The following is a 16,743-nucleotide window of genomic DNA, read 5'->3' on the forward strand; positions in this document are numbered from 1 at the left end:
TTTGAAAGTTTTCCCCTTAAAGATCAGAAAAAAGACAAGTGTGTCCACTTTCACTACTCTCATTTGACATAGTACTGGATGTCCTAGCCAGAGAAACAAGGAACACAAAGAAATAAAAGACTCCAAAAAAAGGAAGAAGTAAAATTTTCTTTTTTTGGATAACATGAACTTACATGTAAAAGAATCCTAAAAAATTCATAAAAATTTTGAATAAACAAATTTAGTAAAGCTGCCAAATACAAGATAAATATATAAAAGACAAGAATTTTGTTTTGTTTCGTTTTTTTAATAGTTTTTCATGTCATCCTTGCTCAGTGATCACGCTAATCTCTGCATCATTCCAATTTTAGTATATGTGCTGCCAAAGTAAGCACAAGACAGGAGCATTTTAACACTCTAATGATGAACTATCTGAAAAAATAAAGAGAACAATCTAATTCACACTAGCATCAAAACTAATAAAATACTTAGGAAAAGATTTAACTAAGAAGATGAATGATCTGTACCCCATAAACTATGACATTGATAAAGAAATTGAAGGAGACACAAATGGAAAGATAACTCATATTTATGAATGGTAAGAATTAACATTGTTAAAATGTCCATACTACCGAAAACCATCTGTAAATTCAATTCCTATCAAAAATCCAATGTTAGGGGCGCCTGGGTGGCTCAGTGGGTTAAAGCTGCTGCCTTCGGCTCAGGACATGATCCCAGGGTCCTGGGATCGAGCCCCGCATCAGCCTCTCTGCTCAGCAGGAAGCTGCTACCTCTTCTCTCTCTGCCTGCCTCTCTGCCTGCTTGTCATCTCTCTCTCTCAAATAAATAAATAAATAATCTTTTAAAAAATCCAATATTTGTGTTTTTACAGAAGTAAGTAAAGAATCCTAAAATTTATATGAGACAAACAAATAATCAAAGCAGTTCTGAGAAAGAATGAAGAAGCGAAATTACACTTCTTGATTTGAAACTATACTACAAAGCCCCCATGCTCAAAAACAATAAAGTATACTGGCATAAAAACAGACCAATAAACAGTAGTAGAACAGAATTGAGAGTCCAGAAATAAATCTTTTCATACAGTCACCTAATATTTGACAGGGGCCAACATATGTAATGGGTAAAGATAGTCTGTTTCAGTAAATGATATTTAAAACTGAATAGTCACATAAACCAGCATGAAACTGGAACCTTATATCACTCATAAATCTTAACTTGAAATAGATTAAAGACTTAAATGTGATGCATGAAACTAAATTTCCTAAAGGAAAACATAGGAAAAATTCTCCTTGACATTGGTCTTGCCAATAGTTTTTTGGATACCAGACCAAAAACACAAGCAAAAAAAAAAAAAATAAATAAATGGTATTACATCAAACTAAAGTTTCTGCATTGCCAAAACAAAGGGAATGAAAACTCAATCCACAGAATGGAAGAAAATACTTACAAATCTTATATCTGAAAAGAGGTTAATAACCAACAGATACAAATAGAAAAATAATATATAAATTAAAAAAATAGCAAAAGGATCTCAATAGACTTTTTATTCAAAAAAGTTATATAAATGACCAACAGGAGCATTAAAAAGTGCTCAACGTAAAAAAACTCAGGGCAAAGTCATTATGTGTTGTTTTTGTTTACCTCTGAAAAACACAGCAAGATATTACTACCTATTAGAATATATACTACCAAAAAATTAAAACTAACAAATTTTGGTAAATATTGGGGAAAATGGGGAACTTATGCACTGTGATAGGGATATAAATTTGTATGGAAAACAGTATGGAGACTATTCATATTATTAAAAGTAAAATTACCATATGATTCAGTAATCCCACCTCTAGGTATATATCTAAAGGAAACAAAGTCACTATTCGAAGACATATCTGCACTCTTATGTTCATTATAAAATTATTAACTCTAAGCAAGAGATGGAAATAACTTCAGTATCCATTAATGGATGAATGAATAAAATAAGTATGGTAAATATATACTATGGAATACTACTTAACCATGAAAAATTAAGAAATACTGCCATTTACAATACCATGGATGGATCTTGAAGGTATTATACTAAGTGAAATATTTCAAAGATTTTATATATATTTTTTTAATATATAATTTTTTATTTTTTATAAACATATATTTTTTATCCCCAGGGGTACAGGTCTGTGAATCACCAGGTTTACACACTTCACAGCACTCACCAAAACACATACCCTCCCCAGTGTCCATAATACCACCCCCTTCTCCCAAACCCCCTCCCCCCAACAACCCTCAGTTTGTTTTGTGAGATTAAGAGTCACTTATGGTTTGTCTCCCTCCCAATCCCATCTTCTTTCATTTATTCTTCTCGTACCCACTTAAGCCCCCATGTTGCATCACCACTTCCTCATATCAGGGAGATCATATGATAGTTGTCTTTCTCCGCTTGACTTATTTCGCTAAGCATGATACGCTCTAGTTCCATCCATGTTGTCGCGAATGGCAAGATTTCATTTCTTTTGATGGCTGCATAGTATTCCATTGTGCATATATACCACATCTTCTTGATCCATTCATCTGTTGATGGACATCTAGGTTCTTTCCATAGTTTGGCTATTGTGGACATTGCTGCTATAAACATTCGAGTACACGTGCCCCTTTGGATCACTACGTTTGTATCTTTAGGGTAAATGCCCAATAGTGCAATTGCTGGGTCATAGGGCAGTTCTATTTTCAACATTTTGAGGAACCTCCATGCTGTTTTCCAGAGAGGTTGCACCAGCTTGCATTCCCACCAACAGTGGAGGAGGGTTCCCCTTTCTCTGCATCCTCGCCAGCATCTGTCATTTCCTGACTTGTTGATTTTAGCCATTCTGACTGGTGTGAGGTGATATCGCATTGTGGTTTTGATTTGTATTTTCCCTGATGCCGAGTGATATGGAGCACTTTTTCATGTGTCTGTTGGCCATCTGGATGTCTTCTTTGCAGAAATGTCTGCTCATGTCCTCTGCCCATTTCTTGATTGGATTATTTGTTCTTTGGGTGTTGAGTTTGCTAAGTTCTTTATAGATTCTGGACACTAGTCCTTTATCTGATATGTCGTTTGCAAATATCTTCTCCCATTCTGTCAGTTGTCTTTTGATTTTGTGAACTGTTTCCTTTGCTGTGCAAAAGCTTTTGATCTTGATGAAATCCCAATAGTTCATTTTTTTGCCCTTGCTTCCCTTGCCTTTGGCGTTGTTCCTAGGAAGATGTTGCTGCGGCTGAGGTCAAAGAGGTTGCTGCCTGTGTTCTCCTCAAGGATTTTGATGGATTCCTTTTGCACATTGAGGTCCTTCATCCATTTTGAGTCTATTTTTGTGTGTGGTGTAAGGAAATGGTCCAATTTCATTTTTCTGCATGTGGCTGTCCCATTTTTCCCAGCACCATTTATTGAAGAGGCTGTCTTTTTTCCATTGGACATTCTTTCCTGCTTTGTCGAAGATTAGTTGACCATAGAGTTGAGAGTCTATTTCTGGGCTCTCTATTCTGTTCCATTGATCTATGGGTCTGTTTTTTTGTGCCAGTACCATGCTGTCTTGATGATGACAGCTTTGTAATAGAGCTGGAAGTCCGGGATTGTGATGCCACCAACGTTGGCTTTCTTTTTCAATATCCCTTTAGCTATTCGAGGTCTTTTCTGGTTCCATATAAATTTTAGATTTGTTCCATTTCTTTGAAAAAGATGGATGGTACTTTGATAGGAATTGCATTAAATGTGTAGATTGCTTTAGATAGCATAGACATTTTCACAATATTTATTCTTCCAATCCAGGAGCATGGAACATTTTTCCATTTCTTTTGTGTCTTCCTCAATTTCTTTCATGAGTACTTTATAGTTTTTCTGAGTATAGATTCTGTGTCTCTTTGGTTAGGTTTATTCCTAGGTATCTTATGGTTTTGGGTGCAATTGTAAATGGGATTGACTCCTTAATTTCCCTTTTTCTTCTGTCTTGCTGTTGGTGTATATTTTTAAATTTATGTATTATGATAACCCTTACATACAGAATCTGAAGAAAAAGCAAACTAATGGAAACTTAGAGTTGAGTTGACAAGGGGTGAACCTGGGGTGGAATAAGGTGGTCAAAGTGTACAAACTTGCAACTATAATAGGAAAAAGTTCTGGAGATCTAATGTACAGCATGATGATCATAGTTAATAATATATACATACTTTTTAAATTGTGCTTCCCTTTATTAAATTTTGCATATATCACATTCTTACAAGTTGAAAGTTTATAGCAATCTTGTATAAAATAGGTCTGCTGCCACCATTTTTCTAACAACATTTGTTCATTTTGTGTCTCTCTGTCACATGTTGGTAATTCTTGCAATATTTCAAGTTTTTTCATTATTATTGTATTTGTTATGGTGATCTGTGATCAGTAATTATGACCCACTGAAAACTCAGAACTAGTTTACTTAAAGTATATGAATTGTTTTTCTTTAAAGACATAATGCTTTTGAACAGTACAGTATAGTGTTTATTTTTTATATGCACTGGGAAACATAATTTTTTATTTGCACTGGGAAACCAAAAAAATAATAATAATGATTTGACTTAGTTTATTGAGATCATCACTTTATTGAGGCGGTCTGGAACAAAACCCACAAGACCTCTGAAGTTTATCTCTACTGTACGATATACATTAAAGTTGCTAAGAGAGTAGATCTTAAAATTCCTTACAATACATGCATAAAAAAGAGAGGCAACTATATGAGATAGTAGATGCATTAACATTTTTATGTAGATTATATTGCAATACAGATGTATACCAATTTATCAAATGGTACAAAATTTACACAATGTTAAAAGTTTGCAGTGTTTATAAAGAAATCATTTCTTAAATTTACAAATTATAATATGTCAATTATTTTTCAATAAAGCTGGAAATAACTTTTAGTAGAATTAATCTGTTTTTCAAAAAAGGAAGTAAGTAAATAGAAACTGCAACTCACTCTGAAATAATAGAATACAAAATCCATTTTAGTTATATACACTGTGACAAACACTATTAGTTAGTTTACAATGAAGGAATACTTATAAACCATGAAGGATGGTCTATAAATAAGGCTGAAAGAGCTCAGTTTTAAGGTTTAAATTTAAAATCTTCTTTTGAAATACTAAACTGACCACCCAGTTTTCCAAACATAAATGTCTTCACTGCATGAATTTATTTCATACAACTCTATAATCTAGTTTCATAAGAAAGCAGCATGCAAATTTTGAATAAGACAGACTTGCTTAAGTTTCTTTATGTTCAACAGTAAAGGATACTTCCCTAAAAAGAAGAAAAATCAGCATACTTATTATGATAATTATTATTATTATGATAATTATTATTCATAATGAGATTCATATTGAATTCATATTGAATTAGGGAATATATAGCCTCAGAGGGGGTAAAGTAAAATGAAATTTATTTTGGTAAATGTGTCTATGAATAGTCAATACAATGCCTCAATATAAATGAATATTATCATTTTGAACAATTTAATTACTATTATTAGAATTATTATAAGTATAAAAAATAGCTATCATTTTAGCATGGAATATGAGACTCTCATGCTCCATGCTTCATTACATCCCACACAACAACTCTGCATAATAAGTATTATCATCACCATTTCAGGGGTGAAAAAACTGAGGCTAACACATTTAGATAACTGGTTTTTATGATTACATGGCTGATAAAGATGCATCACACTAATTTAGGCTTTATGATTTCAGAATTGTACTCTTTCCACTTCACATTCTATTACTCTGTAAATACTTGGCTTGTTTTCATTTAGTTCTTTAATTTTATTCATGTGGCGATGGCTTAAAGCTTCATTTAAAGGAAGCTTAAAAAAATTCATTTAACCAAAAGCTCCCAAGAATTAAAAATGTCATGGAGCTAATGTAGACATTAGTTAATGGGTAACCATATATTTTCCACTCTAGTGAGATAAAAATCAGAGTATTTTTCTAAGTTTTTAGTCTCTGAGTATTAAAAAGGACTTTGTTAAAATAGAAATATTTAGACAAAGGTGATCAAAAGTCTGGATCAGGTCACCTTAAGATAAATATTAGAAAACTGAGGAAACAAATGGAGATTCGAACACTGAGCTATGATATAATGAATGGTTTAAAGTATTTAGTAGAGCATAGAAAAGCCCTTTAAAGCCTGGTCTTAGCCTAGCATTGCAGCTTCTGGGATATCTGTCTATCTATCATCTATCTATTTAGATATAAATTTGAAAATTTTTTTAACTTAAAGATTTTGAGAAATAGAACATAATCGGCACCATAGAAGATCTGTTTATGATAACAACCTAGCCCCTTCTCCCAGTTTGTTAATATTCTCTCTTATTTAATGTAACATTGTGCAAATATACCACTGCTGATCTGTGTTATGAGTGAAATAACTATAATCATCTGTTTTTCATATCCTGGTGAAAATATTCATTTAGTTCAATGTTGTATTTCTAGGAATGGACCAATTTTTTTTTTTTAATTTTTAAGTTTTCTAAATATTGTCCAACTTACCTGAAATGTTTTATTATGGGCACTGTCATTCTTTCACATTCTTGCAAGACATTTTTACTGTTTCCCAATATGGTAAGTGTGTAATAGTATGCCATTCTAGCTTTTAATTTATTTTGAATTTAATTTAATTTAATTCCAGATTCATAATAAAGATAAACAGTTTTTACATATGAGTGGCCATTTGGATTACCTTTCTGCAAAGTACATGCTCCAATCTTTTGATATCTTAACATTGTGTCATACTGACTTCTTTAATAGTAGATTTTCTGAATGAACTTTTAGCTGTGTAGGTCTTCTCTATTTTATTTTGAACTTGCTTTCATTTCAAAAACTTTATATTATTTTCATAATCTGCTTTTATTTTGCTTTGTCTATTATCTATATATCTATCTATTTATTTATTTGCAAGCAAGAGAGAGCGAGCGAGTGAGAGTGCAGGGAGGGATAGAAAAAGAAGGGAAAAGAATCTAAAGCAGGCTCCAGGCTCAGCACAGAGCCCAACTCTGGGCTCTATTTCAAAACCCTGACATCATGACCTGAGCCAAAATGAAAGAAATGAAATAAAATTAGGTGTTAAATAAAAAGGAAAAAGAATTGGAGGTTTAATTAAGTGAGCCACCCAGGCACCCCTGTGGTATCTTAAATTGGCTGTCATATCTTTAAAGTTCTAGAGTATCCATTTGGTTCATTTATAAAATCTATCTCAATATCATTTTTTAGTTTCAGTTTTGCGCTTCTCTCTCAGGCAGATGGGATGCTCAGGCAAAGAGGATTTCGCTCCATGCGGGTTTATTACACCGTGCTGTGGAGACCAGCTCAGGCAAACAGGAGCATCCCTCAGACTGGACTCTGATTTCCCAAAGAATGCTGTGCTTTCCCAGAGGGGATGCCGGACAAAGAGGCTTTCGCTCTATGCGGGTTTCTCCCATCCGGCTATGAACACTAGGCTAAGGCAAGCAGCAACACAGCAGCCCACAGAACCGACACTGATTTCCCAGCGACTGCTATGCTTTCGCAGAGGTTTTCAGTGCGAATGCGCCTGTGGAAAGAGCCTTAAGGAAAGGGACACGTCTTTCACTGGGCTTCCCAGGAGCATCTGTGGAAGGTGCAGCACGCTGCCCAGGGAGAAGAGCAGGAGCCGTTGGCCTTCTGGTCTGGAAACGGTTGTGAAGCAGGAGAGCCGGCCCTGGCAGGCACAGCGGCCGGTGGCAATACAAGTGTCTCCCGCTCCCTGTACAGAGAGACGGAAGCCTGGCTACTAAGGAGACAGGAGGAGATGAGTATGGCAGGGCGCGTGCTCCACTCTTAGGAAGGAGGCTGGGTAGAAAGCATGCCTGACCTGAGCCTGTGGGCCAAGGAGACAGCAGCACCTTGGCAGACATTCTCTAGCCACGAGGCGCCTACCCTGAACTCGCAGAAACAGCTCCCTGAAATAACGGGGAGTCAGATGCCATCTTCCTCCAGGATGTGGAAGCTTAGAGGAGGCACGGGGTTTAGGGGAAGGAGTGGGGACAGTCCCCCAAAGCTCCCTATTCAGTGTACGGGCGGTGTGCAGGGATCCTGTCACCTCTCCTTTCCTGTGGGAAAGCACTGGACTAGTCGGCGAGTTCGCCTGAGCGCCAGAGTAAAAGGCCAAGTGATGCCTACACCGGGACAGGGTAGTGTGCATAGAGTGCCATCCTAGGCTACGCATGCTACTGTAGGGTTGTGGCTGGGTCTGCTTAGTTCCACCTGGCAGGGTGAACCCAGGACGCGAACAATGAGCCAGGGAAAGTAAGGCCCAAGAGGCACCAGCTCTCCCGAAGCTCTTCTTCCCTGACGCGACAGAAGCCTTGCTAAGGAAGCAGCAGCGAAGTGCTCTTCGCTCCAAGCCAAAGCCTCTGCGAAAGCACAGCATTCGCTGAGAAATGTTCTGCGGGCTGCTGCTGCTTGCCTGAGCCCAGTCGCGCATTGGGAGTAACCGGCATACAGCGAAAGCCTATTCGCCTGGGCATCTCCCCTGGGAGAGCACAGCGTTCCTTGGGAAATCAGAGTTGGATTTGGGGATGCTGCTGCTGCTTGCCTGGGCTAGTCTCCGCAGCTCGGTGGAAGATACCCGCATGGAGCGAAATACCCTTTGCCCTAGCATCCCCTCTGCCTGAGAGAGAAGCCACCTGTGGGGAAGGTGCAGCATGCCGCCCCCGGAGAAGAGAAGGTGCCGTTGGCCTTGGGGTCGGGAAACGCTCGGTAAGCAGGATAGCCTGCCGTGGCACGAACAGCAGGCCGGTGGCAAGACAAGTGTCCCCCGCTCCCTGTGCAGAGAGATGGAAGCCTGGCTGCTAAGGACACATGAGGGGACGACTAGGGCAGGGGCGCGTGCTCCACTCTGAGGAAGGAGTCTGGGCAGAAGGCAGGCCTGTCCTGTGCCTCTGGTCCCAAGGGGACAGCATCACCTTGGACACCTGTCCCAAGGGCAGACTTGGGCTTGCCACCAGGTGCCATACCCGGAATTCGCAGAAACAGCCCCATGGAGAAACGGGCAGTCAGATGCCGTCTTCAACCAGGATGTGGCAGGGAATTGGGTGGCAGGGCGTGTGCCAGGGAAGGAGTGGAGACTGTCCCTCGCAGTTCCCCATCCCAGTGCACGGGTCGTGTGCAGTGTTCCTGTCGCCTCCTCTCCCCTGTGGTGAAGGACTGGCCTAGACCCCGAGTCAGCCTGAGCACTGGACAGAAGGCAAAGCCTTAACTACCCCCGGAGACGGTAATAGGCATAGAGTGCCATGCTAGGACACGCACGCAGCTGCAGGGTTGTGACTGTGTCTGCTTAGTTCGGCTTAGCAAGGTGAACCCCGGGCGGGAACTTGGAGCCCGGGAAAGCAAGTCCCAAGAGGCACGAGCTCTCCCGCGGCTCTTCTTCCCTGCCGCGACAGAGCAAAAACCCAAATTCTTGCTGAGGAAGCAGCAGTGACGTGCGGTTCATGCCAAGCTGAAAAACCTCTGCGAAAGCATAGCAGTCGCTGGGAAATCAGTGTCGCTTCTGTGGGCTGCTGTTGCTGCTTGCCTTAGCCTCGTGTTCATGGCCGGATTGGAGAAACCCGCATAGAGCGAAAGCCTCTTTGTCCGGCATCCCCTCTGGGAAAGCACAGCATTCTTTGGGAAATCAGAGTCCAGTCTGAGGGATGCTCCTGTTTGCCTGAGCTGGTCTCCACAGCACGGTGTAATAAACCCGCATGGAGGGAAATCCTCTTTGCCTGGGCATCCCCTCTGCCTGAGAGAGACGCGCGGTTGCGCCTGTGGAAAGAGCCTTAAGGAAAGGGACACGTCTTTCCCTGGGCTCCCCAGGAGCATCTGTGGAAGGTGCAGCACGCTGCCCAGGGAGAAGAGCAGGAGCCGTTGGCCTTCTAGTCTGGAAACGGTTGCGAAGCAGGAGAGCCGGCCCTGGCAGGCACAGCGGCCGGTGGCAATACAAGTGTCTCCCGCTCCCTGTGCACAGAGACGGAAGCCTGGCTGCTAAGGAGACAGGAGGAGATGATTATGTCAGAGCGCGTGCTCCACTCTTAGGAAGGAGTCTGCGTAGAAAGCATGCCTGACATGAGCCTGTGGGCCAAGTAGACAGCAGCTCCTTGGCCACCTGTCCCTAGGGCAGACATGCTGTAGCCACGAGGCGCCTACCCTGAACTCGCGCAGAAACAGCTCCCTGAAATAACGGGGAGTCAGATGCCGTCTTCCTCCAGGATGTGGAAGCTTGGAGGAGGCACGGGGTTTAAGGGGAAGGAGTGGGGACTGTCCCCCAAAGCTCCCTATTCAGTGTACGGGCGGTGTGCAGGGATCCTGTCACCTCTCCTTTCCTGTGGGAAAGCACTGGCCTAGTCGGCGAGTTCGCCTGAGCGCCAGAGTAAAAGGCCAAGCGATGCCTACACCGGGACAGGGTAGTGTGCATAGAGTGCCATCCTAGGCTACGCATGCTACTGTAGGGTTGTGGCTGGGTCTGCTTAGTTCCACCTGGCAGGGTGAACCCAGGACGCGAACAATGAGCCAGGGAAAGTAAGGCCGAAGAGGCACCAGCTCTCCCGAAGCTCTTCTTCCCTGACGCGACAAAAGCCTTGCTGAGGAAGCAGCACCGAAGTGCTCTTCGCTCCCAGCCAAAGCCTCTGCGAAAGCACAGCATTCGCTGAGAAATGTTCTGCGGGCTGATGCTGCTTGCCTGAGCCCAGTCGCGCATTGTGAGAAACCGGCATACAGCGAAAGCCTCTTTGCCTGGGCATCTCCCCTGGGAGAGCACAGCGTTCCTTGGGAAATCAGAGTTGGATTTGGGGATGCTGCTGCTGCTTGCCTGGGCTAGTCTCCGCAGCTCGGTGGAAGATACCCGCATGGAGCGAAATACCCTTTGCCCTAGCATCCCCTCTGCCTGAGAGAGAAGCCACCTGTGGGGAAGGCGCAGCATGCCGCCCCCGGAGAAGAGAAGGAGCCGTTGGCCTTGGGTTCGGGAAACGCTCGGGAAGCAGGATAGCCTGCCGTGGCACGAACAGCAGGCCGGTGGCAAGACAAGTGTCCCCCGCTCCCTGTGCAGAGAGATGGAAGCCTGGCTGCTAAGGACACATGAGGGGGACGACTAGGGCAGGGGCGCGTGCTCCACTCTGAGGAAGGAGTCTGGGCAGAAGGCAGGCCTGTCCTGTGCCTCTGGTCCCAAGGGGACAGCATCACCTTGGCCAACTGTCCCAAGGGCAGACTTGGGCTTGCCACCAGGTGCCATACCCGGAATTCGCAGAAACAGCCCCATGGAGAAACGGGCAGTCAGATGCCGTCTTCCACCAGGATGTGGCAGGGATTGGGTGGCAGGGCGTGTGCCAGGGAAGGAGTGGAGACTGTCCCTCGCAGTTTCCCCATCCCCGTGCACGGGTCGTGTGCAGTGTTCCTGTCGCCTCCTCTCCCCTGTGGTGAAGGACTGGCCTAGACCCCGAGTCAGCCTGAGCACTGGACAGAAAGGCAAAGCCTTACCTACCCCCGGAGACGGTAATAGGAATAGAGTGCCATGCTAGGACACGCACGCAGCTGCAGGGTTGTGACTGTGTCTGCTTAGTTCGGCTTAGCAAGGTGAAACCCGGGCGGGAACTTGGAGCCCGGGAAAGCAAGTCCCAAGAGGCACGAGCTCTCCCGCGGCTCTTCTTCCCTGCCGCGACAGAGCGAAAACCCAAATTCTTGCTGAGGCAGCAGCAGTGACGTGCGGTTCATGCCAAGCTGAAAAACCTCTGCGAAAGCATAGCAGTCGCTCGGAAATCAGAGTCTCTTCTGTGGGCTGCTGTTGCTGCTTGCCTTAGCCTAGTGTTCATAGCCGGATGGGAGAAACCCGCATAGAGCGAAAGCCTCTTTGTCCGGCATCCCCTCTGGGAAAGCACAGCATTCTTTGGGAAATCAGAGTCCAGTCTGAGGGATGCTCCTGTATGCCTGAGCTGGTCTCCACAGCACGGTGTAATAAACCCGCATGGAGGGAAATCCTCTTTGCCTGGGCATCCCCTCTGCCTAAGAGAGACGCGCGGTTGCGCCTGTGGAAAGAGCCTTAAGGAAAGGGACACGTCTTTCCCTGGGCTCCCCAGGAGCATCTGTGGAAGGTGCAGCACGCTGCCCAGGGAGAAGAGCAAGAGCCGTTGGCCTTCTGGTTGCGAAGCAGGAGAGCCGGCCCTGGCAGGCACAGCGGCCTGTGGCAATACAAGTGTCTCCCGCTCCCTGTGCACAGAGACGGAAGCCTGGCTGCTAAGGAGACAGGAGGAGATGAGTATATGGCAGGGTGCGTGCTCCACTCTTAGGAAGGAGTCTGGGTAGAAAGCATGCCTGACCTGAGCCTGTGGGCCAAGGAGACAGCAGCTCCTTGGCCACCTGTCCCTAGGGCAGACATGCTCTAGCCACGAGGCTCCTACCCTGAACTCGCAGAAACAGCTCCCTGAAATAACGGGGGAGTCAGATGCTGTCTTCCTCCAGGATGTGGAAGCTTGGAGGAGGCACAGGGTTTAAGGGGAAGGAGTGGGGACAGTCCCCCAAAGCTCCCTATTCAGTGTACGGGCGGTGTGCAGGGATCCTGTCACCTCTCCTTTCCTGTGGGAAAGCACTAGCCTAGTCCGCGAGTTCGCCTGAGCGCCAGAGTAAAAGGCCAAGCGATGCCTACACTGGGAGATGGTAGTGTGCCTAGAGTGCCATCCTAGGCTACGCACGCTACTGCAGGGTTGTGGATGTATCTGCTTAGTTCTGTCTGGCAGCGTGAACACAGGACGCGAACATGGAGCCCGGGAAAGCAAGGCCCAAGAGGCACCAGCTCTCCCGCAGCTCTTCTTCCCTGACGCGACAGAGAGAATGACCAAAGACTTGATGAGGAAGCAGCAGTGAAGTGCGGTTCGTGCCAAGCTGAAAACCTCTGCGAAAGCATAGCAGTCGCTGGGAAATGAGAGTTGGTTCTGTGAGCTGCTGTTGCTGCTTGCCTCAGCCTATTATTCGCAGCAGGATGGGTGGAACCTTTATAGAGCGAAAACCTCCTTTTTTCGGGAATCCACTCTGGGAAAGTACAGCATTCTTTGCGAAATCAGATTTGGGTCTGAGGGATTCCACTGTTGCCTGAGTTGGTCTAATCAGCACGGTTGTAATAAACCCGCATGGAGCGAAATCCACTATGCCTGGCAATCCCCCCGCCTGAGAGAGAAGCGCGCTTGCGCCTGTGGAAAGAGCCTTAAGGAAAGGGACACGTCTTTCACTGTGTTCCCCAGGAGCATGTCTGTGCACGGTGCAGCACGCTCCCCAGGGAGAAGAGCAGGAGCCCTTGGCCTTCTGGTCTGGAAAAACAGTTTGCAAAGCAGGAGAGTCGGCCCTGGCAGGCACAGCGGCCGGTGGCAGTACAAGTGTCACTGGCTCCCTGTACAGAGAGACGGAAGCCTGGCTGCAAAGAGACAGGAGAGGATGAGGTGGGCCGGGCGCGTTCTCCTCTCTTAGGAAGGAGTCTGGACAGGAAGAAAGCCTGTCCTGAGCTACTGGGCCCAAGGAGACAGCAGACCCTTGGCCACCTGTCCCTGGGGTAGACATGCGCTAGCCGCCAGGCGCTTACCCTGTACTCGCAGAAACAGCTCCCTGAAATAACGGGGAGTCAGATGCCTTTTTCCTCCAGGATGTGGAAGCTTGGAGGAGGCACGGGGGTTTAAGGGGAAGGAGTGGGGACAGTGCACCAAAGCTCCCTGTTCAGTGTACGGGCGGAGTACAGGGATCCTGTCACCTCTCCTTTCCTGTGGGGGAAAGCACTGGCCTAGTCCGCGAATCCGCCTGAGCAACAGAGTAAAAGGCCAAGCGATGCCTACACTGGGTGATGGTAATGTGCCTAGAGTGCCATCCTAGGCTGCGCACGCTACTGCAGGGTTGTGGCTGTGTGTCCTTAGTTCGACCTGACAGGGTGAACCCAGGACGCAAACATGGAGCCCGGGGGATAGCAAGGCCCAAGTGGCACCAGCTCTCCTGCAGCTCTTCTTCCCTGATGCGACAGACGCCTTGCTGAGGAAGCAGCAGCGTAGTGCTGTTCGCTCCAAGCCAAACCCTCTGTGAAAGCACAGCATTCGCTGAGAAATGTTCTGCGGGCTGCTGCTGCTTGCCAGAGCCCAGTCTCGCGCGGTGGGAGAAACCCTCATACAGAGAAAGCCTCTTTGCCTGGGCATCTCCCCTGGAAACACAACCGTTCCTTGGGAAATCAGAGTTGGGTTTGGGGATGCTGCTGCTGCTTGCCTGAGCTAGTCTCCGCAGCTCCGTGGAAGATACCCGCATGGAGCGAAATACCCTTTGCCCTAGCATCCCCTCTGCCTGAGAGAGAAGCCAAGTGAGGGTAGGCGCAACACGCCGCCCCCGGAGAAGAGGAGCCGTTGGCCTTGTGCTCGAGAAATGCTCTGGCTGCAGGATAGCCTGCCGTGGCACGAAGAGCAGGCGGTTGGCAAGACAAGTGTCACCTGCTCCCTGTGCGGAGAGATGGAAGCCTGTCTGCTAAGGAGACATGAGGGGACTACTAGGGCAGGGGCGCGTGCTCCACTATGAGGAAGGAGTCTGGGCAGAATGCAGGCCTGTCTGTGCCTCTGGCCCGAGGGGACAGCATCTCCTTGGCCACCTGTCCCAAGGGCAGACTTGGGCTTGACACCAGGTGCCATACCCGGAACTCGCAGAAACAACCCCATGGAGAAACGGGCAGTCAGATGCCGTCTTCCACCAGGATGTGGCAGCGATGTGGGTGACAGGGGTTGTGCCGGGGAAAGAGTGGAGACAGTCCCCCAGAATTCCGCATCCCAGTGCACGGGCCGTGTACAGTGATCTTGTCGCCTCCTCTCTCCTGTGGTGAAGGCACTGGCCTAGACCCTGAGACTGCCTGAGCACCGGAGCAAAAGGCAAAGCCTTACCTGCCCCAGGAGATGGTAATAGGCATAGAGTGCCATGCTAAGACACACACGTTGCTGCAGGGTTGTGACTGTCTGTGCTGAGTTCCCCAAAGCAAGGTGAACTCCGGCTGTGAACTTGGAGACCGGGAAAGCAAGTCCGAAGAGGCACCAACTCTCCCGCGGCTCTTCTTCCCTGCCGCAACAGAATGAACACCCAAAGTCTTTCTGAGGAAGCAGCAGCGAAGTGCGGTTCGTGCCAACTTGAATACCTCTGCGAAAGCATAGAAGTCGCTGGGTAATCAGAATCGGTTCTGTGGGCTGCTTTGTTGCTTGCCTTAGCCTAGTATTCCCTGCACTATGGGAGAATCTCGCATAGAGCAAAAGACTCTTTACCCCGCCATCCCCTCTGGGAAAGCACAGCTTTCTTGGGAAATCAGAGTCGGGTCTGAGGGATTCTCCTGTTGCCTGAGCTGGTCTCCTCAGCACGTGTGTAATAAACCCGCATGGAGCGAAATCCTCTATGCCTGGGCATCCCCTCTGCCTGAGAGAGAAGCGCGGTTGCGCGTGTGGAAACAGCCTTAAGGAATGGGACACGTTTTTCACTGCGGTCCCCAGGAGCAGGTCCGCAGAAGGGGCAGCACGCTGCCTGGGGTGAAGAGCAGGAGCCGTTGGTCTTCTGCTCTGGAAACGGTTGCGAAGCAGGAGAGCCGGCCCTGATAGGCAGAGCGGCCGGTGGTAATACAAGTGTCACCTGCACCCAGTGCAGAGAGATAGAAGCCTGGCTGCTAAGGAGACAGGAGGGGATGAGTATGGCAGGGGCGGGTGCTCCACACTTAGGAAGGAGTCTGGGTAGAAAGCATGCGTGTCCTGAGCCTGTGAGCCAAGGACGCAGCAGCTCCTTGGCCACCTGTCCCGGGGGCAGACATGCTCTTGCCACCAGGGGCCTACGCTGAAATCGCAGAAACAGCTCCCTGAAATAACGGGGAGTCAGATGCCGACTTCCTCCAGGATGTGGAAGCTTGGAGGAGGCACGGGGTTTAAGGGGAAGGAGTGGGGACAGTCCCCCAAAGCTCCCTATTCAGTGCATGGGCGGTGTGCTGGCATCCTGTCACCTCTCCTTTCCTGTGGGGAAAGCACTGTCCTAGTCCGAAAATCCGCCTGAGCGCCAGAGTAAAAGGCCAAGCGATGCCTACACTGGGAGATGGTAGTGTGCCTAGAGTGCCATCCTAGGCTACGCACGCTACTGCAGGGTTGTGGCTGTATATGCTTAGTTCGGTCTGGCAGCGTGAACACAGGACGCGAACATGGAGCCCGGGAAAGCAAGGCCCAAGAGGCACCAGCTCTCCCGCAGCTCTTCTTCCCTGACGCGACAGAGGGAATGACCAAAGACTTGATGAGGAAGCAGCAGTGAAGTGCGGTTCGTGCCAAGCTGAAAAAACCTCTGCGAAAGCATAGCAGTCGCTGAAAAATCAGAGTCGGTTCTGTGGGCTGCTGTTGCTGCTTGCCTCAGCCTATTATTCGTAGCAGGATGGGTGGAACCCTTATAGAGCGAAAACCTCCTTTTTTCGGGAATCCACTCTGGGAAAGCACAGCATTTTTTGCGAAATCAGAGTTGGGTCTGAGCGATTCCCCTGTTGCCTGAGTTGGTCTCCTCAGCACGGTGTAATAAACCCGCATGGAGCGAAATCCACTATGCCTGGGCATCCCCTCTGCCTGGGAGAGAAGCGCGCTTACGGCTATGGAAAGAGCCTTAAGGAAAGGGACACGTCTTTCACTGCGCTCCCCAGGAGCATGTCTGTGCACGGTGCAGCACGCTCCCCAG

General features: G+C 47.0%; 1 pseudogene; it reads right to left on the bottom strand.

The window, feature by feature from the left end:
* Positions 1-260: 260 nt before the first annotated feature.
* LOC123394799 lies at positions 261-374 on the bottom strand (annotated as a pseudogene).
* Between the last annotated feature and the right edge of the window lie 16,369 nt (positions 375-16,743).

The sequence above is a fragment of the Mustela putorius genome, unplaced genomic scaffold (genome assembly GCF_011764305.1).
Source record: "Mustela putorius furo isolate JIRA1106 unplaced genomic scaffold, ASM1176430v1.1 tig00003844_pilon_pilon_pilon, whole genome shotgun sequence".
NCBI lineage: Eukaryota > Metazoa > Chordata > Mammalia > Carnivora > Mustelidae > Mustela > Mustela putorius.